At 40.3% G+C, this 23,633-nt stretch overlaps 1 protein-coding gene across 7 annotated transcripts in view; it reads left to right on the top strand.

Annotated features, from left to right (window-relative positions):
- DLGAP1 (DLG associated protein 1) overlaps positions 1–23,633 on the top strand; it is a 1,086,743-nt gene that overhangs the window by 525,027 nt on the left and 538,083 nt on the right. For all 7 annotated transcript variants that reach the window (XM_070050436.2, XM_070050435.2, XM_070050434.2 and 4 more), the window contains one exon: positions 7,689–7,780. The gene's annotated coding sequence lies outside the window, so the exon portion shown is untranslated. The remainder of the gene's footprint in view (positions 1–7,688; positions 7,781–23,633) is intronic.

Raw genomic sequence — 23,633 nt, 5'->3', positions numbered from 1 at the left:
TATCTATCTATGATTACTGTTTGTTAGTTGCTCTAAGCTGCTCTTTCCTTCACTTTCTTGCCTTGTGCTTGAGGGCTGACACTGCCCCAGCTATCTTGGAACATGCAACTACCTTAAATTTGTATGTTAGCTCTAGAAAGGAAGAGCATAAAGATAACAGGAATCTAAATCCCTGGCTACCAAAGAACCAAAATGCCAGCATTGAACTACCCAGCTCTAAATGGCTTCTCTTGAGGGTTACAATCTCTACGTTTAGGCCACTGCTATTTGAGTTTTCTATTGTAAACAACCAAATGTAATACTATCTACTTTGACTTGTCTTTGGTAATTAAAGTAAATTCCCTAATGATTCTCAGTTTGATTGTATTATGATTGCCCACATAATTTGCTGTACTCTGGGTTCAGGAGGTTACAAGTTTCTTCTCAGTGGGAAATTTAGAGAAGTGGTATGTAACCCAACATGTATGCTGAGGCACCTGGAAGTGCCTGCAGATAATCTGTTGAAGGAAAACAACATAGTACTACTCCATGTTGATCACAAATATCCTCAAATTCTAGGGCAGGGCACAAATAATATTTTACCTTTTTTACATCTTCAGTTTAAAACCCCAGTCAAATATGAGAGTCTAAAAATCCCTTTTCCTGGCTGGCGCCGGCACCCCGGGTTCTAGTCCCGGTCAGGGCGCCGGATTCTCTCCTGGTTGCTCCTCTTCCAGTCCAGCTCTCTGCTGTGGCCCGGGAAAGCAGTGGAGGATGGCCCAGGTCCTTGGGCCCTGCACTCGCATGGGCGACCAGGAGGAAGCACCTGGCTCCTGGCTTCAGATCAGTACAGCACGCTGGCGATAGCAGCCATTTGGGGGGTGAACCAACGGAAGGAAGACCTTTCTCTCTGTCTCTCTCTCTCTCACTAACTCTGCCTGTCAAAAAAAAAATTCCCTTTTCCCATAGAGTCTCTCTGATTTCTTTTCCATGTTCCTGTCCTCATCTTTGACTCAGCTCTGTTTCATTCCTTTTTCTGTGGTTTGGTGAGGAGGCTCATTGGCCCAAAGATTCCTGTTCGTGGAATGTGACAGGGACATTGCTATTCTGTAAATAGGAACAACCACAATCAAGGCTATCTCTATCGTGGGAACATTAGTCACCTTCATGGTATAAACAGATAGTTCTTCAGAAAATTCATGGAAAAGTGTGTATTACGAGAAAACTATACATGGATTTCTAATTATCTTACACCAAAGTAAATTTATCTTTCCATTCCATTTTCCCTGAAATTTATGAAATTCTGTTGTCCAATCCACATAATTTTATGATTCTTATTCACTTATGCTAGAATTTTCCATGTCCAGTAGAGTGAGGGGAGGTTGGAAATAAAGGAACTAAGGGAAGGGAGAACCTGTGCTGCCTGTGCATGGACTGTAAGATCATTGAGCAGAAAAGGGTCTTATTTCCTCTTTATCCCCAGGATCCAGAAGGGTAGTGGGCATATTCAAGCATTTTTTTACTTATTTGTTGAATGAGTAAGTGAGTGAGTGACTGAATGAATATGTGATAACTAGGTAGCTGCTGCTAGCAAGGCTGTCTAGTATTGGCTGTATCAGGGTAGGAAAGACTGAGCTCTGTGAATGCTTGCTGTGGTTAATGCTGGACAGAAAAGCAGTGGCCTGGGTGTCCATATCCACTCATTCATGACCAGCGTCAGAAGTCAAGTACTGGCTGGAACACAGTGAAGTTAGAAGAAAACTAGTTCATGGCTGTCACCCTACCTCCTATGTCCTGTAGCAAGGTTTCATCAGTATCTGTCTTCTACTTCTGCCTTTGATAGCTTTTTTCTCAGTATGTACATGAGTTCAAAAGTCACAAAAGTAAATTAGAACCCCAAAAGCAGCATATTGAGGTCTGTGCTGCCTGAATAAAAAGGATGTGGTAATTGTACAGAAATTGTAGTGGTTATTTTTTCCTGTCACCAGTTTTGGTGTGTTTGTCTTTCATAGCATGAAAATAAAACCCTTTCACAGAGCAATTCAGAAAGTTAGAAAATGCTGGATGTGAAAAATGATCTTCATTTTTGGACAGATGTGCTAGATCTTCAGAAGCCATTCATATCCAACAGCTATACCTGTCTTTGGGAAAATTAATTTTTTTACCAAAAAAATTTAGCATGATAAAAGACTCTACAGCTTCCTAAATAGAGTCTTTCGTGAGTCTTTTGCTGTATGGCTTAAAAGATAATAAATAACAGAAAATGCAGATACCTTGTGAATTAGGTGTTTTTTCATAACTATTCTTGAAAAAAATAGCACTAGGTGTGTGATCTTTTTTAGAGACGGTAAGTCAGTTTTCTTTTACATAGGAGTTGAGCATAGTAGCTTTGTTGTTATATCATAAAATTAATGGGTTGGGAGTTCAGGCCAAGGAAATAGCCCAGTAAAATTTGTTAGCGACTAATTCCATGTTTTAGAAACAGTTAATGTATTTATTAAATGAGTGAATAGTCATTGAATTCTTAGCTTACAAATGACAGAGAAAGAAGTTGCAAAAAGGGGGGAAACCCTCTTACACACAAAATAATAGAGCAAACTTAAAAAAAAACTAAAAATAAATGCAAGTTGATTTCTTTGAATTGTTTCCAGAGTGAGTAATGATTAGGATCTGTTTGATTTGTACAATGAGCATACAGTCATCCTCAGTATCCAGAGTCCAGGACCTCTCCCCCCACCACCATACACACACACAGATACCAAAATCTGTAGCTGCTCAAGTCCCTTTTATAAAATGGCATAGCATTTACAGATAACCTATACACATCCCCCTTAGTACTTTAAATCATCTCTATATTACTTAGAAATATCTAATACTATAAATGCTATGTACATAATTGTTTTACTATCTATGAAATGATGACAAGAAAAATGACTGCATGTATCATCACAGAAGCATTTTTTTCTTAATATTTCTGATCTGCAGATGCCATACTTGTGTATTTGGAGAGACAATGGTATATAAATCCCTGAGCTACACTACCACATAATGACTAAATAGCAAACCAATATATAAATGCATGTTTTCCCTTTTGAGAAAACCTTAAGCTTTATTCTGATGCTTCACAGTAATGAAATTATTTCAAAGAAATATCATGAGAGAGGACATGGGAGTTGGATACCAAGGATATCAATCCATAAGGATTGATTCTCTCTCCAAGCTCTCTTGTCCATTCAACCACTCTGGTCAGCTCCACCTAGAGCCACCTCTGGGATCAAAAGCCTCACCTCTCTCCTCTACCTCTATCTAAATCATCTTCAAAGCCCATAACTAAACTCCAGTTTATTCCCAGAGAGTACTTCCAGAATATTTATCTTTCTATGGTGAAAACAACGTTACTATGATTAGTCTTTTACTGAGTTCTTAGCATGAACCAGGTGCTATGTTGAGTGCCTTAACCTGCATCCTCCCATTTATTCCTTACCACAGCACTATTTATATACAATCACTGTATGTTTCTTATTCAGTTGATTATTGTTGTTATCTGCATTTCATAGCGGTGGGAACAGAGGCACCACTTTTTCAAGGGACACATAATTCAGGAGGACTGATAGGTTAGGTTGTTGATGATTACTGCTGTTATTTTCACAACTACAATTATGACTGTAAAATTCAGCAAAGTGAGGACCCACCCTTGGGGTAGTGCTCACACATGTACTTCTGTTCTTATCAAGGAACTAAATTAACTCTATACTATTTGGTGGGAATAGAATAGTAGTTTTCTTGGGGGCAGGAAGGGTAAAGTACTAGTGAAGAAATCAGAAACAATAGAGATCATTCCCATGGAGAGAAGAGAGTGCTAGAATTTCAAGGGCCACTTGGCTTTCTACAGCAATAGACTAGAATAATTTGTTCACCCAGTTTTGAATTTAATTTTGTCTTGACCCTAGAAGAAAGGGTGCAGGGGTTTTCCTCATCTGATATTTTCCCTCTAACCAAAATGTTAAGAGATGAATACTTGATCAATGGGAGCCACATCAAGAACTTTCTCTCTACCATTAGGAATTAAAGATGGGGTAGAAGGAACTAATAATTACATATAAGTGAGTCAAGTAATGTTTCTTGGCATCAAGATGCCACATTCCAGTGGAAAGGAGCAGAAGGGTGCAGGAATACTAATGCCGTCAATGAGAGTTATATGCAAAGCACTATGGATGCATGGAGGAGTGAACAACTGTCTCTTGTCTGCAAGAGCAAGGAAGGCATTGTTTAGAGATTGCATGTGAACTAACGAAGAGTGAGGCCTCTCAACTTGAACACCGGGGAAGACATTCAGGCAGCGTTATTGTAGCATATCCCTTTATGAGACAAGGCAGACTTATTCTCAGAGCAGAGCTAACTGCTGGGAGCTTCTAGTGTTGGGAAGAAATGGCCAGAGATGCTGCTGAGATGTAAGATGGGGCCTTGGACCTCCAGTTGGTACTGAAGTCTTCACTAGAAGCCATTGCAGGCTTCTAAGTGGGGTCCTGTCATGATGCAACTGTTGTAGAAAATTTAACTATGGCTTCCAAAGGAATATAGACTGTCACTCCCTTGCCCACAAAGGAACGATGTTGCTCGCAGCTTATCGGTCTTCAGTAGACTTTTATTTTAAACAGGATAAAAAGAGAAACCCTTGAGCAAGGGGAGCTCCAAAAGAAAGGGGAAGCTCCCGTAACTACATCACGAATGGCTTATATAGTATATCATTGCAGAAGCATGTAATGCAAGCTTAGTCCATGCTACAGTCCATGCGGCGGCGCTCCCATCGGGTGCCTGATCACACACAGTCCATGCGTTCCTTGTCCAACCATAAAGGTGATCACGCGCCTTCATCCAATCAAGCTCCTGGTCACGTACCAGGTGACTCGGGTGCTAACAACAAGCTTCCACCTGGTGTTTTCTCAGCCTTGGTCAGTGGGAAAAGAAGTACAGGAAGCCCCAAGGCCAGAGTTGTTTTGACTCTAGCCTGGGGTTATGATACGGTCCCGATATCACAGCTCAACAGAAACCATAAACATCCACACAGCAGTAACTAATGCCAGTGGTCAGCAAGCCAAGCCTTAGCATGTGGGCCCATGGCCAGCCATGGGTCCCCACAATAGACTGAGAAGAGAGGAGCAAGAACAGAGAGCCATGCACCCTATGAAGACGTAGGGGCTGTCACAGTGGGGTCTGCACAGCAGAACCAGATATGGACCGCAGGGGCTAATCCTTTCTAAGACACAGGCTTGAAAGCCTCAAGTCACACAATCACAACCCAATCCTGTACTGAGTCCATCACATCAGGTTCAAAATCTGAATCACAGAGTGCAGGGTTTGGTTGTTGCCCTGCTTTTACTAGAACTGCTTATTAGCTATGTTGCTTGAAGAAGCCACTTAACATACCCAAGGTTCAGTTGTGTTTTTATATCTGTAAAGTAGAAACAGTCATAATCTGAGGCTACTTTTAAAAGTTCATGGGAAAATGGGATTAAGAATGTGGCTCTATTTTGGTGCAAAACTTTTTCTTTCATAATATGTGGAAAATGTATATTTTGAAAAAAAAAAAACCTGTGCATAGATTTCAATGTTTTGCACCAAAATAGACTCATATATATATATATATATATATATATATTTTTTTTTGCACAGGCAGAGTGGACAATGAGAGAGAGAAACAGAGAGAAAGGTCTTCCTTTTTCCGTTGGTTCACCCCACAATGGCTTCTGCGGCCAGCGCGCTGCGGCCAGCGCACCACGCTGATCCGAAGCCAGGAGCCAGGTGGTTCTCCTGGTCTCCCATGGGGTGCAGGGACCAAGCACTTTGGCCATGCTCCACTGCACTCCTGGGCCACAGCAGAGAGCTGGACTGGAAGAGGAGCAACCGGGACAGAATCCGGTGCCCCGACCGGGACTAGAACCCTGGGGTGCCGGCACCGCAGGCGGAGAATTAGCCTATTAAGCCGTGGCGCCGGTGACTCATACTTTTAATTCCATATTTCCATAAACTTCTTGAAGTATCTTCATGGATTCCTCAGCTATCTGGAGAACTAAGTGAAGTAGCATTGATGGATATGCTTTCAGATCATAAAGTGCTTTTCCTGAATTAATAAAGTGTAGGCATATTAGGTCAAGGTTTCCAGAAAGAAAATTCTGGAGAGGAACTTACAAATCCTGGGCTCCTCAGAAAGAAACATGCAGCATAAGGAATAAAAGTACAAACTCTGGAGCCAGCCCACTGTGACTGTGACATTCATTAGCTCAGGTTTGGAAAAAGTTAATTAGATTCTCTGTGCCTATGTCTCTCTTCATTCATAAAATGTGATTAAAAATAATACCTGCTAGTGTTGTTAAGATGCAACATTACATAGCAAAAGGCAGAAATAATGGTTGCCAAAGGAATTGAGGTTCCTAATCAGTTGCTTTTCAAATAGGTAGGTTATCCTGGATAATGCAGGTAAGTTCAGTCTAATCGCCAGAGTCCTTAAAATCAGAGATCATGGCTGGATGATAGATACAAGATGCAGGAAGAAAGAGGAGAAAATTGAAAGCTGAGGGTCCTCCCTCATCACGGCTGGATTATGAAACAGAAGAAAGGGTCCAAGAACATGTTAAAAAACAGTTACATGCAGAAAATAGTATGATGTAATGGGGGAACAAAATACATATGAGACTCTCCATTCTCAACAAATGTACAAAACAGTTGAGAAAGATAGAAGATGTACCAAATAAAAATATGTTCAAAGCTAAACTCACAAGTTAGGATATACTGAGTCCTTGGGTGGTACAATTAAGCACTTCACCTGTTCAGATAAGAAAGGGGCTGACCAGGACTTGAAGAATGTTGGCTTGGAGGATTAGGAAATTCAGTGGGCTTCCAGCTGGGCCATGCATTCAGGAAGCAGTTCTTAATCCTTGGGAGAGCTGGAGAGAAATTAAGCATGGTACATGCCCTTGGGGCTTTGAGCAAGGACTCAGGGCTCTGACATGAGGAGGAGTACACATGGAGGCAGACTCAGAGCTAGGGACCTGGAGATGTTCTGAAGAATGAGAAGCCTGGATTCTAGGGCCCATACATGGTAAAAAACACTGGATGGTACAAAGCCTGAGTCAGACTTTTCAAACATCAGAAACCCAAGGAGAACTTTATGAATCACCTGCTCTACAGGTGTGTTCCTGGGTGTCTGCTTCAAAAATAAACAGACTCTCCTCCCAGAAGTCACCAGTGCATCTGGATGCACAACCAGGGTTGAGAACTAATGGAACAGGGTAGATGCTGGAGTATAGAGACTTTGAATTTCAGGCTCACAAAAGCCACTGGCGGGGGAGGGGGGGCAAGACATGATAAAAGGGATCCCTGTGAGAGTGGCTAACTGGGGATGGAAAGAAACTAACTAAAGACATGGGTGCACGTGGCACAGTGAACAGTGAATGGAGGGAAAGAGGATGCAAACAGCAGCCTGCTGAATTGTAAACTCTTGAGCACAAGGCAACATTGACTCAAGCCAGGGTGCCCAGGACTGTGACTCACACAATGCATGAACTGATTTGAGTAAGTATATGGAGAAAGTCTAGGAAGCTCAGACACTGATGAACATGATCTCATCCCATGTTCCTGCAAGGTTGTCACCCCTGCTGTTTCATGTCTCTGGGACCTAGAGACTAAAACATGCATTATTCTTCTCACAGGCCGAATCGACTTTGGGATCCCTTCAGTGTCACTAGAGGGTCTGCGTGTCTGTTCAAGAGAACTCCTGAGTGAATGACAAACACTACAAACAGTAAGTTAAAATGGGAGTGGGGAGGTAGCATGGAAGGAATGGGACCCATGAAGCCCACATCTGCTGGATTAAAATCGAAAAAGGAATATGATTAAAAGGGATGCACATCTAGATTTTGAAGTAAAACAAAACACATACACAGCCACCCTCCCCTGTGGTAGTAATTATGGGCCCAAACTAAACTTTTTGGAAGCATAATATATGAAGAAATGCCTAAGGAAAAAGGCAAATGCACAAAAAAGTAGCAGAGATCAATAACATCTTCTGTTTCTCCAAGCTCAACACTAACATTGTTAATGGTAAAAATGTGCTCCACTCTCTGGAGTTTGATTTCTTAATGGTTTTACATAACATTATTTGGATGAAAGCTGACAATCTTTCACACACTGGTTATTATGTTCCGTGTAGCTGAAATTAATAGAATAGCAACACCCTCTTTTTAATGACTCAATGTTTCTTCTTCTGACTCATAAGGGTTTCTTTTTGTTTTTCCTATTGTAGGTCAGTGAATATGCTGGTAGCCTAATTCGTGCATAGTTGGAGGCTAATAACAGAACTTTCTCCTAACCTTGACTGAAGGGGCCAGAGACTGGATAATGCTAACATCTAAGGGTGGGGATAGGGAACAAGTTAGTTCAGAAGGCAAGAAGGGACGACTCTGGGGAGAATGAGGAGAAAAAAAAAAACATACAGGAGTTGTCTCCTCAGCTATCCAGTCCTCAATGCACTTGCTTTGGCCTATTCAGTAAACAGGAAAAAGAAAAAAAAGATTGAAAAATATTAATACCATAGTGAGGAAGACTGAGTTTTAATTATCTCAGCTCCTGTGGTCCTTTTTTAATTGTGTAAGAAATGCCACCTGAAACACAGAAAACGTGAGCAGCTTGAAAAGAGAGTCATTTATGTCCCTGCAGACTTAACAGGAACCTTATATGTGAATTATTCATCTGACTATGGTTACATGATCTTATGTTACTAACATGCCTAGACCATTGTAGCTTCCATAGATTCTTCAGAAATTATCCTTAAACTCTACTTTTTAAACTTTTTGAAGTCCCCTCATTCTTGCAGCTCCCTGTCTTCCTCTTGGGAATTTTTTGCCAATCTCCTACATCCTCTTCCCCAGGCCCTCTGCCTTCCTGTGTTAAATGACCCTCTAGTAAAACAAACAGATTTCATATCATCGGTTTTTCTTTGGTGGAAACACTCTCACCCAAATTGCCACCTCATTCAGTCTTTCCCGTTCAATACCTTTATCTTTACCTGTAAAATGAAAGATTTTGCTTCTGTTTAGATTTGAGTTTCCAGACTTAAAATTAAGCATGAACAACTTTTAATATCTTGAAGGTAAATCTGCTGTGGTGTTAAGCTACCTGAAGAACAAAGCAGACCTATGAAGAAATTAGATCCTTGCACTACCACCTTCTGTCTTGTCATCTCTCATCTCCTAATCTCTGTCAGTCACTTCCCAGTCTTCTACTTGAGGATGCCCAGGTAACATGGGCCCAGGGTCAGTTCTCATGGCATCCTCCCCTTTTGCACCACCAAGAGCAAAGCGTCCAAGAACAACCCTAAGAAGGTCTATTGAAATAATGGGAAAGTATTTCCAACTACTACTTTCTCCTCATGTATTCCCTCCTTATTTTGATATGTGCCCATTGGGGGTCAGATCTCTGCAAGCCTTATCTTCTACCATCTTGATTAAGAACCCATGCTAACACCTGTTCATGGAGGAATGGAGGGAGTGATGTTTGTGAGGTCCCAGAGTGTTGTGATCACCTAGTAGGAAAGAGCTGCTCAGAGATTCTTCATAGACTGGGGAGGAGGAAGAAAGACAGAGGCCTAAGATTGTGATAAGACCCCATTAATTAACAGAAAATGGAGATAGTTACTGTCGAGCATTGAACTATCAACACACATGGACATCAGCATGACCATGACATTTAAACAATATGCAGATGATCCTCAAATTACGATGGGTCAACTTATATGATTTTTCTACTTTTAGATGGTATGAAAGCATATGCATGCAAACATTCTGTTTTTTTTTTTTTATTTTCAGTAAAGTATTTATTCTAAAATAGGCTTGTGTTCAAAGATTTGCCCAACTTTAGGCTAATGTAAGTGTCATGAGCAAGTTTAAGGTAGGTAAGGGTAAGTTAGGTTGTTCAATACAATAGGTTAATTAAATGCAATTTTGACTTATGATATTGATGACTTCCAATAGGTTTATTGGGACACAACCCCACAGTAATTCAAGGTGTATCTTCTCTGCATCAGGAAAACTGTTAACATAGACATAAGCAAGTAAATACTTATAAATAAAGCTAAATAAAAGACTGAATTTTTTTTTTACTTAGAGCCAGGCGTTTGGTGTTGCACTTAAGATACAGATTGATATGCCCACATCTCCTTTAAGAGTGCCTTATTTGAGTCCTGGTTCCTCTACGTCCAATCTAACTTCCTGTTAATGCATTGTGGAAGGCAGCAAATCATGGCTCAACTACTTGTCTCCATGCCACCATTTGGGACCCTTGGATTAGGTTTCAGGCTCCAGATTTCAGACTGGCCCCAGCTGTTGCAGGCATTTGGAAAGCAAAGGAAGCACCTCTTCCTCCTCCTCCTCCATTTTCCCTCTCTCCTTCTCTCCCTCTCTCAGTCACTCTGCCTTTCAAATAAATTAATAAAACATTAACAGAATAAAATAAATAAAAATTTAAAAATAAAACATATACTTGTGAAAAAATACATAAACAATAGGCAAAGGAAAACCATGAAATAGAAGTTCTTAAAAAAGAGAATTGATTTAATAAAAAAAAAAAAACATTATCAGTTATAACTCAAGAACACTTTTCTGAGAACAAAAGACTTTCCATACAATTTCAAGGACATACATGGCAAAATCTACCAAAATTGCCAAACATTAAGTAAAAAGAAAACTATTCCATTTGGCACTAGTTAAAAGGTCAATATCCCTGCTATTGAAAAGAAAGGCAATAAATATATTTTTATATCAATACTTTATTCCAGGAGCATTTATCTAACATATTTTTAAAATACAATGAAAGCAGTTGTAAGACAAAGATTTTATACCCAGCTCTACTGACCATTAAATGCCATGACCATGATTCTTTATGAGCACATAACAACTTGGGTAGTAGTGTCCCTATGAAACTCTCCTGAAGTACAGAACAAATCTCAGAAGATCAATGTGGTTCAATAGACATCAACAATAGAAGTGGTGGTGAACATTTAAATATATACAAGTTTATTTGTATCACTCAGAGTTCCTGTTGGTTTTAAGCATGAATGTAAAATACAATGGCCATTTTTTCCTATATATACTTAGCTATCAGTGAGTGGGTTACAGATTGAAAAGGGAAAATGAAATGCAGAATAAGAGCTCTGACTGCCTCACAGATGTCAATGGAGAATAAAAATATAATAGGTAAAAGTGTATGCTGGGGAACTGGGGCAAAGGGTCAATAGTAGCTATTTCAATTCTATTCATTGGAAGATAACAAAAGAAAGTAATAGAAAGGGAATGAATGGTATAAATATAATATTAATAAAACAGCGAATCACATAAAATCATTTAAAGATATTAATGAAAGTACATAATAAAAAAGCACAAACCTTCCCAAATATAAAATGTTATGCAAGAGAGAGAGAATACAAGCAAATAACAGAGACCAGGGCTGTAAGACTACCTATAGTAAAGGTATCATTGTCTTTTCCAATTCATTATTGGACAATACTTTTGTAAAATACAAAATCACATCCTTGGAGTTAGTAACAATGACAAATTACCTTAAATGTATCTAAATGTTTTCCTTTACTTTCTGTATGTATGATCATGGCTTGGTAACAGTTCATGGGACAAAAATGACAGAGACCACATAATGAAACAGTTAGAATGTAGAAGTTATTTACATAGAGGAAGCTATACATACCCAAATTTGTGTATATACTGATATATATATATATGTATGTACATACATATATACTTATGTGTGTATGACTATGTTAATAGAAATACATTTAACCTAATATGATACAACTGATGCCAAATCCTTGGATGGTATCAATAAATTTATGTATTATATCACTTTAATTAACCTCCTTTATTTTAAAATAACTTAACAAAGCAAAATTTAACACACCAGTCTACTATATACACACAGACTTAATATACCTGAAATAATAATATTTATATATTTTCCATCTGGAGAGTATGTAAACTATGATGCCATTTATATCATGGGGGAGAAGATAAAATATATAGGTATATATTAATCCATATGATTATATTGATTTGTTAATGGACTGATAAATCACAGGATTTAAAAATAAAATAGTTATCTAAGGGGAGAAGAAGCAAACAGGATAGAGGGGATAAGGATGGGAACTAGATTTGTTTCATAAATTTGACTTTAGGGTCATGCGAAGCTTTACACTATTACATACAACAAAATTACATTCAAAAGAAAGCAATCAAGAGCAAAATGAAACAGTTGAGCCTGTCTATCCAGTAGGTGGCGTAACAACACCAAGAAGACAATTCCAAATGACTAAACCGGTAAATTAGTTATCCTCAGTGGACTGTTACCCCAAGGGCAAAAACAACTGCAAAGAACCTTAAAATGCATTTTGTAATCATTTTGCTGGTGGTAGTCTTAATATTTATTCTGAGACAACTATGTGTGTGTATTTTCTGCATAAAACAATGAATAATTTACCCAGGTCATTAAAGATCTGAAACTTAACATGAGCAAGTGGCAAACAGTTAAAAAAATCTCTCCACTCTTAAATTTGATTAAGAAATATCATGATGATTTCATGATGCATATTATTTTTAAAATAAATATTTCCTAGCTTCATTCTCTGAGATGATAAGAAAGCATTCAGTCCCTCACACTGAATTATGTATGGTGTCTTCTTCCCATTTTCCACTAAAAGTAACCAAAAGTTGCTTAAAGTAGCTGATTACAGGTCTGTGAAAGGAAATGTATGGTTTGAGCCAGGGATACTGCAGGCTGCCTTGGTGAGATCAGGACTCTGGGTTCAAGTGAAAGAGACTCTCAATTACCAAAGATGGGAAAATTTATTAATAATAAACATGATAATTGCAATGTGTTACAATGCATCAAATGTATTTAAATGCATGAATTCCTAATGATACTATGAAATAAAATACTACTAACCATCCTTGAAAAATGCAAGGAAATCAAAATCATCATTTTTAAAACTAGCAAATAAAAGAGATCGAACATTTATGCTCTCTTTCCCATATAAACTTTCCCAAGTAACCAAGTAGCTGATTAGATGTTTCTCTTTATGGAAGCGTTCCATCTGATAAGTGAAGAAGGAATTTTAAAATCCCAATATCACACTTGTGCAATGTTTAGTAAATTATTAGATGTATACAATGATGATCAATGACCACCAATATCACAAACAAGGCACCAGACATGTGCTTTTGGATAGAGGTAGGCAACACCACCTATGGAATATTTTTGCCAAAACTTGAAACCTAATGACAACCATAGGCCCATGCTCTTCAATACTAGAATATGCAGTTCCTGGCCATTTGAAATGAGGCTAGAACAAATTGGTATATGCTGTAAGAGTAAAATACACGCCAGATAGCACAAAACTAAAATGGAAAAATATATAAACTATCTTACTATTTTTAATATTAATTACATACTAAAATATGAGGGATATATTGGATTAAATGAACTTATTAAAATTAAATTTAACTGCTTTTTTCTGTTAAAATACCTATGAGAAAACTTAGAATTATATTTATGGCTTATATTTTTTAAGATTTATATTTATTTATTTGAAATGCAGAGTTAGAAGAGAGGAGAGACAGCGAGAGAGAGTTCTTCCATCCACTGGTTCTTTCCCCAGATGGCCACAGTGGCTGAGACTGGGTCAGTCCGAAGCCAGGGGCCAGGATTTTCCTCTGGGTCTCCAACATGGTTACAGGAGCCCAAGCACTTGGGCCATCCCCTGCTGCTTTCCCAGGCATATCAGCAGGTAACTAGATCAGAAGTGGAGCAGCTGGGACTCGAACCTGCATGCACATGGGATGCCGAGGCAGGTGATGGCTTAACCTGCTATGCCACAGCACTGCCCCTATGGCTTATAATTTTCTAGTACAGCATTGCTGTAGCTAACTACAATTTATAGGAAATGTGGTAGGAAGAGGAACATGTTCAATGACACCAGAAAAACAAAAAACAGCACTTGATGTTAAGGAACAATTTTTTTCATACTCTTTGTTGAACTCTTTACTTACTGTAGGGTTAAGCTTATGTGTATAAAGTTAATTGAAAATAGATCTTAGTGAAAAATAAGAATGGGAATAGGATCAGGAGGAGGAAGAAGGGTAGGAGTGAGGGTGGGGATGGGTAGAATGGGAAAAATCAACTATGTTCCTAATTTGTATTCATGAAATGTGTGAAGTTTGAACCTTAAATAAAAGGTTTCTAGGAATAAATAACCAACCACTATTGAAATAGTAAATAAATAAATAAATAAATTGATTGTGATGTAAGGTAAGATGATTAAACTCTTGAGCCATATCTGTAAAAAAATTAAATAATTTTTTTTAAAAAAAAGAAAAGACGTGCCTAATAATTAAAAGCCTAGGGACCAACATTGTGGTGTAGCAGGTGGGGCTGCTGCCTACAGGACTAGCATCCCATATGAGCACCAGTTCTAGTCCTGGCTGCTCCTCTTCAGATCCAGCTCTCTACTAATAGCCTGGGAGAGTAGCAGAAGATGGCCCAAGTGCATTCTCACCCACATGGGAGAAATGAATGAAGTTTCTGGCTTCTGGCTTTGGCCTGACCAGCCCTGGCCATTGCAGCCACTTGGGGAGTGAACCAGTGCATGGAAATTTCTCTCTCTCTCTTTCTCTGTCTTTCCCTCTCTTCCTCTCTGAAACTCTGACTTTCATATAAATAAATATTTCTTTTTAAAAAAACTAAAAGCCTATATCTTTGCATTGGCAAAAGTTAATTTATTTTATCACCAGTGGTAGTGAACTGCCTTAAAGGATATATGAGTAAGTAATTTGCTTCTACTGAAATTTTCTATTTTTAATAATCTAAAAACTTGATTCATATCTCAGTTTTAAAAAGTAGGTAAATATTCCTTTTTTTAATATTAGAAAGCTTTGTTTTCAAGTCATAGATCCTAAACCTCCAAATAGCATCCCCACATCTAATGAGAAGATGCTTGCCTTGTAATAACTTTCTTGAGTAAAATATAATGCAAAACCAAACCAAATACACAAAATTTTAAATCCTTCCTTTTCTCTCATCTTTATTATTTTCTCTAATTTGAGATCTTAATTTGTATTATAAAATAGCAGAAACCTTAAATTATTGAAATGAGCTTACTCAGACTTCAATTTTAATATGACAGTTCTTACATACCGAATATAACAGGCACTCAGAAACGTTAAGCAATTTGTTTTTCTGTTCATTCAATCTGAAATTAGTTGATATCTAAACTTTTACTTCTGTTTTCACTCATTTATTAAAAAAAAAGTGTGCCAAATTTCTTTAATCTCCTTTAAAGACAAGTATTGTCTCACAGGAAGATATATTATACATTCATATAGTGATACACTGATAAACAGATTGTATGCACTAGGAGTAAATGTTGGAAATTTTTCTTCTTTGCTCATGTTGTTCCAAAATGAGAGAACACTAGAGGGCAGTGTTGTGAGAGCAAAGCTCTCAAGGGGATTGCAAGGAGTGTTCCAATGAACTAATCTCAAATGTAATAAATGTGGTGTTATAGCAACGAAAGCAATTGTTTGTTGTTTGTTTTTCCTTTTCTTAAGTTATATGGACTATATGCACATTATTCATACCTCTTGGAAATGATCCTTTGCTCAAATCTTGACCCCTTTAGCTTGGAAATAAGGTCTCCTTGGAAAGTGTTTTCTAAAATTCCTGTCTCATGTTTAGGATACAAGAGAGAAGGTATAGCCAGAAAGTAACAATTTATAAATACAAACCTCAAGCCCTAGTATAATGTTTAGTGGTCACCTCATTTTATCCTTTACTTATTCCCACTGCTGCTCTCATTTTCTTCCACTCCCACAGGACATCTTTGCATCCCCCTGGCTTTGAGAATACTCTGGGAACATCTTCACTCTCACCCTTCTCTGTCCTCAGTTCAACTGGACTCAGTTGAATTCCACGTCAACAAAAGCATATTAAGTCATTAACCCACAATATCAGCTACTACCTGCACAAAGAATGGGGTAAAACTAAAGGTCAAAACTCATAGGCCGGTGCCGCGGCTCACTAGGCTAATCCTCCGCCTAGCGGCGCCGGCACACCGGGTTCTAGTCCCGGTCGGGGCGCCGGATTCTGTCCCGGTTGCCCCTCTTCCAGGCCAGTCCTCTGCTGTGGCCAGGGAGTGCAGTGGAGGATGGCCCAGGTGCTTGGGCCCTGCACCCCATCGGAGACCAGGAAAAGCACCTGGCTCCTGGCTCCTGCCATCGGATCAGCGCTGTGCGCCGGCCGCGGCGGCCACTGGAGGGTGAACCAACGGCAAAGGAAGACCTTTCTCTCTGTCTCTCTCTCTCACTGTCCACTCTGCCTGTCAAAAAAAAAAAAAAATCTTTAAAAAAAAAAAACTCATAAAACATGCCGGCGCCTTGGCTCACTAGGCTAATCCTCCGCCTTGCAGCGCAGGCACACTGGGTACTAGTCCTGGTCGGGGCGCCGGATTCTGTCCTGGTTGCCCCTCTTCCAGGCCAGCTCTCTGCTGTGGCCCGGGAGTGCAGTGGAGGATGGCCCAAGTCCTTGGGCCCTGCACCCCATGGGAGACCAGGATAAGTACCTGGCTCCTGCCATCGGATCAGTGCAGTGCGCCGGCCGCAGCGCACCAGCCGCTGCAGCCATTGGAGGGTGAACCAATGGCAAAGGAAGACCTTTCTCTCTGTCTCTCTCTCACTGTCCACTATGCCTGTCAAAAAAAATATATAATTAATACTACTTAATTTTTATTCACTTCTTCAGATCTTTTGTACCTGGAATTTCTATAGGTTATTTTCTTGAAAGTTTATAAGTAATATGTTTTGCCCTCCTCTGTGGTAGTCAAGCAGGGTGCTGAACCTAGACATCTCTGCTCACCTTACCTTCTAGCAGGTGTAAGTTATTTATAGTCTTACTACATCAGTCAGAACCCCATGGAAAGAAAAATCCCACATTTGGGCTGAAATGTGGTTAAAGAATGGGCCATTTACAAAGCAGTGGGCAGGGTTAAGCAAAAGCAACTAGAAAGGTTGAGGTGCCAGAGATAAGCAATAGTGGGAAGTTGTCACTCTCTCCACCCCAGGCCTGAAGGGACAAGCTACAGGGAGAAACGGAGTTTCCCAAGACTGAAGGAACTAAAGGTGTGAAGTTGGAGTAGGTGCAGCTGTGGGGGGACAACTATGGCTGAAACACCCACTTTGGGAGGAAATGGGAAAAACTCAAACCAGTTTCCTGTTACCTCTGCTCCCAGCCAGAGCTCACTTTGGCCTCCAGCACAAGGTTGGGAAGGGTGACAAGCAGGGAAGGGAGACATAGCAAGTGCAGGGTAACCTGCCCCTGTTCCAGCATTTCATGATCACAGTCGCTCTTAGCCCTGTGCATCTCTCCTCTCTTTACTTCCCTCCCAACCATCTTGCCAAGCCCAGTAGAAAAGACTTAAGTATTTCTTACAAATGTCGGGCTTTTAACTGGAACCTCTTTCCCAGCTCCTATGTCTTGTGTGATTCGTTAGGAAGCATTTTCTGTTGTATACAAATCTAGGGCTTTTTTGGTCCACATCTCAACCTGACAAGCGTTTAAGGGGGGTTCAATGAAGTCGTTACTCTTTGATCCTGAAGAATCAGAGATCCCAAGAGAAGTGGGACTGGGCCACAGCAGAGAGCTGGCCTGGAAGAGGGGCAACCAGGACAGAATCTGGCGCCCCGACCAGGACTAGAACCCCGTGTGCCAGTGCCGCAAGGCGGAGGATTAGCCTGGTGAGCTGCGGCGCCGGCAAAATACCACCCTTATTGCCCCCTGCTCACCCTCTTCCTTTCCTGTCTTCCTGACTTTTATTGAAAGCATAAAACAAAGGAAACCTTGGTGGTTTTATTCTAAGCACACTTGCACTACATGACTGATGAATGTGTTTTATGTGTAGAGACAGAGATCTCCAAGAAGCACTGATGATAGCCAATTACTTTTCTTCAAAAGCATATATTGCTCTGAAATTCAATCAGTGCATAAAAATGTATTCTGTTATTTTGCTCTTTTCCGAGGATGCTCCATTAGTCAAAGGAAGCTTTGTTTTATTTGGTTTCCTAACTCCTCTCCATTTTCTTTTCCCCGCACTGGTGATTCCTACCTTCTTTCCAGTTGAGTCGCAGTGCACACAAATGGGTTCCTGTTTGTGCACCCACCCAGTAGCCTTCATCCTGTCATCTGTTTGCCTTCTGAAGATAAATCCTTGGCAGAGATGGAAAGCAATGGAATGGCTTTCTTAAGTTTCTGCCAGGGGAAGCTATTTTGTAATCTTTCACAACCCTCCTATGCACAACCCTATCCCAAACTGACTTAACTTTTTGAGCAAAATTTAAAGCTGGATTTTGTTACCTGCACCAGGAGCAGAGTTAATGCTGAGTCGTGTGGATTGCCAGAGCACGTTTTTCTCATATCTTTTACAAATAGGTCTTAAAGGTCTTCCAGGAACCACTAATGGCTAAATGACTTGATAGTTATTGCAAAGAAATTTTAAATTATTTTAAAAACAATATTTATGGTTCAGTTTATTTTTTCAGGTTGTACAAGTTACTAATAATGAGACTCAGTTTAAATAGATGGCTTTGGTGTGGATTACTAATTTTGAAAAAGAGAAAACCAGACAGGTCTTGTTTAGTTCAGTTCAAAGGAGAAGCCAAGGCATCAGACCTCCCTACTTTACAAAAGAGTGGCCTGGTTAAGTTTTCCAAACAAGAAATCTTTTCATAAGATACATTAATCATTAAAATAGAGGAAACCAATATGAGTAAACCAATATAATGAGATAAACCAATAAAGTAGGAGGTATTTTAATGAGCATTTTTAAGGCATATGGAAAGAAGCCATGAAAAGTTAAGGGATTTTTCTGCACATACATGGCCTTATTATTCTAGATTTATCTTGTTCATTGTGCAGTTACATCACTACATCAGCCATCTGGGGAAAGGGTTAGGAGTACTTCACGATAATAACAGCCCAGAATCCAGAGATAAAAACCTCTTTGTCATTTTTAGAAATATCACCCAAAAATGTATTTTTCCATGGTCTTCAGTTTTTAAAGCATGTCAAAGCAGGACAACAGAAGGAAGAAAGAAGATGTGAAAGTGGTTACTGATGATGGGATAACCAGCAGGGACACTGCAACATTCCACTTTGCTCACAATTCTCTTTATGGAGAAAGGGGAGCACAGGATCTTAGAGTCTTGCTCCAGAGGGTGGGCGGGCTATTAACATTGTAAAGCAGGAATGTCTGAAACACCCTTTGTGTCAGTTCCGCTGCCTCACCCCCAGTCAGACAGGGCTGTGGGGAGAAGGGAAAAGGCAGAAGGGCATTGCTGGCCAGAAAGCATATCAGCGGTTCTCTAGGCAGCTTGGGTGGCCACTGGGGCTTCTAGACACACTGTAGGAGAAGGTGGGGCTGCCCACCACTGCTTTGATGTGATTTCAAGGACTCTAACCCAAATTCTCACCACTCCCACTGGCCCATGTCTGAAATTCCCTTGACAGGTTTCTTGTTCGAGTAAGGCTTTTGTCTCCTGTTGTTAACCAACCAAATCTATTACTCTAACTCAGCAACTCTACCCTACCACCGAAAGTCAGCGTGCAGGAGTAGGGGTGGGAGTGGAATATACAACACAGATGTATACAATTTTTATGTATTTCTAACTATTTGAATTTGTATTGAAAAAGGTCTGAGCAAGACATCAGGTGAAAACCATAAAATCACAGACTGGGTTGGTACTTTAGAGATAAAGTAAATTGGAGTGGCTAGAGGGAGGTGTTTGTCAGAGTGGTTAAGATGCTGCTTGAGGGGCCGGTGCCATGGCTCACTTGGTTAATCCTCTGCCTGTGGCGCCGGCATCCCATATGGGCGCCGGGTTCTAGTCCCAGTTGCTCCTCTTCCAGTCCAGCTCCCTGCTGTGGCCCGGGAGGGCAGTGGAGGATGGCCCAGGTGCTTGGGCTCCTGCCCCCGCATGGGAGGCCAGGAGGGGGCACCTGGCTCCTGGCTTCGGATCGGTGCAGCGCCGGCCTAGCGGCCATTTGGGGAGTGAACCAATGGAAGGAAGACCTTTCTTTCTCACGCTCTCTCTCTCTCACTGTCTATAACTCTACCTGTCAAATAAATTTTTTTTAAAAAAGATGCTGCTTGAGACACCCGTATCCCTTAATGGAGTGCCTGGATTCGAGTCCCAGCTCTGCTTCCATCTAGCTTCCTTCTGGTCATACCCTAAGCAGCAGCAGGTGATGGATCAAGTACTTGGATCACTGGGAGACTTAGATTGAGTTCCCAGCTCCTGGCTTCAGCTTGGCCCAGACCATAGATGTTGGAGGCATTTAAGGAGTGAACCACTAGTTGGGTGGGTAGGAGACTCTCTCTCTCTCCCTCCCTCCCTCCCCTGCTTCCTTTCCTTTCACTTCCTTTCCCTTCCTCTTTCCTTCCCTTCCCTTCCTAAATAAATATTTTAAAAAGAAACACAGTAAATGAGGTACATTTGTTTTTTTTTTTAATCAATACTATGGCAAGTCAATGTGTACTTTGAGGATCAGTAAGATGGTTACCGCTACACAGATCCCATTGAGTCAACTCTCACTTGCCATATGAATCCATTTAACATCCCTGGCAAGCTATGGTGCATCCCTGTGTGGATGCCTCCAGAGGGCAGTATATCTCCCCTGTCTTACGCCGACACTCAGCCGCCTGGTAGAGCCCCCTCTGCCCACAGAGGTCACAGGAATCTGTGCAGTTCTTCTCTCGCATGCCCCAACACCTTATTAAAACACAGGCACCCTCAGAACTGTCTCCTTCTCATCCCAAGCAGCTTTACTGTCTCATACAGCAAAAGTTTCCATTCCCAGCTTTGCTGGGATCACAGAAAAAAGACAGCGCCCTGCACCAGCAAAGACCTGAGCTAGGCTACTCAAAGGACCCACGGCCAGACACCCACCACCCCCTCAAAAAACACGTGGGTGGGGCTGTGAGAGAAAGCAAGAGGCTCAATGAGACCCTCAGCAACCAAGCACCCAGGAAGTGCCACAGTGGAGGGCAGATGTGGGTGAGCAGGGACCTGCTGTCTCTTCCGTAAACCCGCATAAGGACAGCGATGAGGAATTTCGTGCTCAGATTTTCATCTGGATGTTTATCCCAGCTAAGCTGTGACATTCAGGAGTTAGTGCTCAGGAAATACCTAAGTCACATCCATGGACTGGCATTAAAAACTGCTTTTTAGGGTCCAGCGTTGTGGCGTAACAGGTTAAGCATGCCATATGGGATCCAGTTCAAGTTCCAGCTGCTCCACTTCTAATTCAGGTCGCTGCTAATGCTAATGTGCCTGGGAAAAGAAGCAGAAGATGGCCCAAGTCCTTGGGTCCTGTTACTCACTTGGGAGACCTGGATGAAGTTTCTGGCTCCTGGCTTTGGCCTGACCCAGCCCTGGCCATTGCGGCCATTAGGGAGTGAACCAGCGGATGGAAGATCTGTGTGTGTGTGTGTGTGTGTGTGTGTGTAACTGCCTTTCAAATAAATAGTTAAATCTTTTTTTTAAAAATTGCTTTTCAGGTCATGGTTGAAAATGAAGGAACAAGTGTTATAAACCACGCAGTGAGCACATGTATAATTATTCCTCTCTCAGTCTAATGAAATCCAAGTTAAAGATAAAATGATCTCAAAAATATCTCCACTCCCAAGTCACAGTCCACAAGAAAGACAATATCACAATTTACATTTCATTAAAGAGTCATTGTGAAGAAATTGGCTTTGAATAAATTGTGACCTCAAGTATGTGTAAGGAAATTGTAAAAGTGAAAATAAATAACCTGAATATACTCTTTTTAAACTTTAATAATTGCAGTAATAATCACAACACTAGATCTTAGTGTCACTTAATGGATTGAGTTTAAATATGCAAGACACTTGGAAGAATGCCTGGAAATACAACTATTTTTAATCGTCTTACATATAACTTTTTTATAATTTTACTATTATTAGTTTCACAATCTTAAAATGAGATGAAAGATTCACACTTATTAAATTCAGTGGTTTCCAGATTGGCTTTTAGCTGTAAAATACATTTTTCTAAATCCTTTCTCCTAACAAAAAAGATAGTATGTCCTCAGTGAATAGAAAAAAGAAACCGGAACTGTTTGATGAAAGTGGAACCTGATTCCTGTTTAGCAACAGTATTCCCTGGGGACAACCCTGGGACCCAGGTTGCAAAGTCAGGGCATTCACTGTTTCACAGATGAGGAAAATAAATGCTAAGGAGGAAATGATGGCAATGCTCTCATTCTCAAAAGTAGCACAGATTGCTTTCCAGAAAACGTAATGCCTAATATACCTGGAAACAAATACTGTTTGTAAGCAATATGCAAAACTTATCCAGAAACCAATCAGAATGACTGGATGGAGTCAGAGCATGATCCAAGTGTTCCTTCTTGGTCAAGGATTAACTCTTTAGTTGCTAATTTATAAGACATTTGTGTGAGAAGCATTGTTGAGGGAATGGGTAGCCAGAGGGATCAGAACAATAGGTAATTACTAGCCAGTATAAAATTGATCTGAACAACTGGTGATTTCAACAAGTGCAGTCATACTGGAGGGGTACCAGCTAAATGTCAGCTCTGGGAATTTGAAGATATCCTCTGGGAACTGGAAAAAATCCACATTGGAATTGGAATCCTGTTGAGAACAGCATGCTATAAATAGCACTTTGGAAAGCTGTATCTGTTTCTTCTCATTTGGTCTTTCTAGAAATTAAAGTTCTCTTATCAGCCCTTTAAAACATGTGTGCATTTATTGACTTGCCAAAGAAGGAACTCCTGGTGATGGCCATTTTTAAAAGAGATAACAGTGTGAATATCCTCTCTTAGATGGACAAGAATAATGTGAACTCTATGCCCCCATCCTCATTGAGTTCTTCTGAAATAAAGTATAGTTGAGTTAAAATGCAATTCTTCAACCGAGGTCACTATAGACAGTTGGAGGCTAGTTCTCTGTGATAGAAATTGCAAATTGTTTCTTTGTATTTATCATTGAAATCAAAAGTGATATCTGAGTGCTATAGATTTTAGAAGTTGATCTGTAGTTTCATCTTTATGAAAAATTTACAAGGATATTTGCCATTGCCTTGGCCTTGTGAAGTATAAGATTTCCTTGACATGGACTGTCTACTGGCATAATAAGAGGTGATGGTGATAGGGGGAAAAGAAACAAGGGACTATAGGGTGTCCTTCATGAGAGAATTGGTAGGTTGGGTCTGAATGGGAAGAGGAAGAGATGAGAATGGGCAACAAGCATTGTCTGTACTAGGGAGACAACCAAGGCATAGACAAACATTTTTTTTTAATGAGCCAGGATGGCTTCCTGCTACATCACAAAGTCTGGGTTCCCCCATGTCACAAGCAAAGCTGTACCTCCTTAGTATTCCAGTAAAATATCTACACATCATTCTTCTGGCTCCTGGGGGAAAGAGGCATGGAAGAAAATTCATTAAAGTGTATGACTTAAAAAGAAGAGCATTTGGCTAATGAGTAAGCAGCTGTTTGGTTAA

Source organism: Oryctolagus cuniculus, chromosome 10 (assembly GCF_051225735.1).
Source record: "Oryctolagus cuniculus isolate XC-2025 breed Fujian yellow rabbit chromosome 10, ASM5122573v1, whole genome shotgun sequence".
Taxonomy (NCBI): domain Eukaryota; kingdom Metazoa; phylum Chordata; class Mammalia; order Lagomorpha; family Leporidae; genus Oryctolagus; species Oryctolagus cuniculus.
Note: the sequence above shows the minus strand (reverse complement) of the source record. Positions and strands in the feature narration are given on the sequence as shown.